Below are 2,500 nucleotides of genomic sequence, written 5' to 3' on the forward strand. Positions count from 1 at the left end.
AGTCGCGAAACACTCCTATCTCGACGCACCAGCAATCGCAACTTGATGCAAAATAAATTGCACGAGCTAATGATACTTGTACCATGCACAGTACACCGTACCAAAATATACCCCTGAAAGTGTGCAATTTGGTGCTACCCTAGGGAATATGTATGGAGAAGCCTAGCTACGTGTGTCGCACGTTCCAAGTTGCATGGACGTCGAACAGAGGCATGCAAAAGCACCTATCTAGGGAATTACTCTACGTTCTAGTAGCAAGTGCGATTTTCCGGTCCAGCACGGCAGTACGCCTGCACGCATACACTCCATGTACCAAAATGTACCAACCTAGGCGTTGCTCAGTAGCTTTTGGCGGCACATAGAAAAAGTATTCGAGTTCAGATTTTTGGGACTTAGCGTATTTTTAAAACTAATAACGAAAATTAAATTTTAAATCGGTAAACGGCTAGGAGTTGCTCAGTAGCTTTTGCGCAACGTGGCAAAAGTATTCGAGTTCAGATTTCTAGGACGTAGCGTATTTTTCAATCATAATAAACCGAATCAAACATAACAATGATGAAACTTACACCATGTCCCAAGGTTGTGCACAAAACGTAACGATAAAGTGCTGGCGAAGTTAGAGGTGCACCAAAATTGTGTACCGATCAGGGAAAGTACTCTACGTTCCTATGATTTGGGTGAAAAGTGTTATTTAACTGCTGGTTAGAATAGACAGTTGCTTATCATACACATCGCAAACGAACACCCCTTAGTGAGCATTAGCAAAAGTCAATTGCACAAAGCAAATGCAATACAAACTGATCAAGTACATTAAAGAACGCTACGTAGCAGGACTTCTTTCCAAGAATGGTGTCCGCAACGGGAGGGCAAGCGTCCTTCCCAGGTTTTCCTAGTAAACCTTGTATGGTAAACATACCCAAGCGTGTCTGTAAGCACGCAACGAAAGTCACGAACGGGCACATACCTAGGGAATGTACTCTACGTACTTGGACTTTTGTCCAAGAATGGTGTCCGCGACGGTCGGGCACTGCGACGCAATAACCAAATCCTAGGATTGTAACTTTAGTGTGCACAAACATAAACATTAACGCGTTCGCTCGGGCTGCGCCGTCCGTGTTGAACACAAATGTGGGTGATTATATGCGTGGAGGGACAAAACATACGAGGAGGAGACAGTTTTCTGCACGATGTGCACAGAGCTCATTTCGTCGTCCCGGGCGAATGGAAAACACAAACATCGCGAGTATCGTTCTAGGTTTCTGTCTATAAAAGGGCAGGCCAAAAGGTGACCGGTTGAGATAAGCATTTTAAGCATACAAACACTTTATTGGAACTTTTGATACAAAAACAAGGTACGTACATGTAGGTTGTACCAACATGGACATCTATGAACGCGTACGCTCGGGCTGCGCCCTCCGTCTTGTACTTTCCTGATCGGTACACAGTTTTGGTGCACTGCTATTCCGACCGGCAACTTGTACCAACATATACATCCATGAACGCGTACGTAGTGTACTTTCCCTGATCGGTACACACTGTTGGTGCACGGCATAAGAAAAGAGCTAAAATGGTCAAACTCAATCCATTTCAACAATAGATAGTCGATAGTAGCTGTGCCGATGAAGTAGGGCACGATGCAAGTTAATGTTGTTTAATGAATAACATGTCCGCCATACATTTCAGTACAAAATTGCTCGGTCAGACCTACAAAGTGCTATATCTCGAATACGAGGCGTCGGACTGGGGGTTGTAGAACAATTTTAAGTTCGTCTAATGATTCTACATCCGATTCTGGATAGCGGTTTTTGACCACTTTTCAATATTTTGTGACACCCCGAACCTAGGGGCAGCTCCTAGCTTTTTCAAAAATGTGCACCGATCGGGCCGGAGAGCTCGTGTGGCTCAAAACATGTTTTTCGCTAAAACACCTCAAAACGTGTCGAGAACGCACCCTAGCTCTTGTTTTTCAAAAGTTATGGCCATTTAAAGTGAGGTGGTTTTTGCTTCAAAATAGCTATTTTACCCGTCCCTATGGCCATGCTTTAAATTTTCACGAAAATGCCAGGTCAGACCTAGGGCGGGCCATATCTTGAATACTAAACGTCGCAGACATTGGTCGTAGAACAATTTTAAGTTCGTCTAATGATTCTACATCCGATTCTGGATAGCGGTTTTTGACCACTTTTCAATATTTTGTGACACCCCGAACCTAGGGGCAGCTCCTAGCTTTTTTCAAAAATGTGCACCGAACGGGCCGGAGAGCTCGTGTGGCTCAAAACATGTTTTTCGCTAAAACACCTCAAAACGTGTCGAGAACGCACCCTAGCTCTTGTTTTTCAAAAGTTATGGCCATTTAAAGTGAGGTGGTTTTTGCTTCAAAATAGCTATTTTACCCGTCCCTATGGCCATGCTTTAAATTTTCACGAAAATGCCAGGTCAGACCTAGGGCGGGCCATATCTTGAATACTAAACGTCGCAGACATTGGTCGTAGAACAATTT

Source organism: Anopheles arabiensis (genome assembly GCF_016920715.1).
Source record: "Anopheles arabiensis isolate DONGOLA chromosome X unlocalized genomic scaffold, AaraD3 X_pericentromeric_contig0026, whole genome shotgun sequence".
NCBI lineage: Eukaryota > Metazoa > Arthropoda > Insecta > Diptera > Culicidae > Anopheles > Anopheles arabiensis.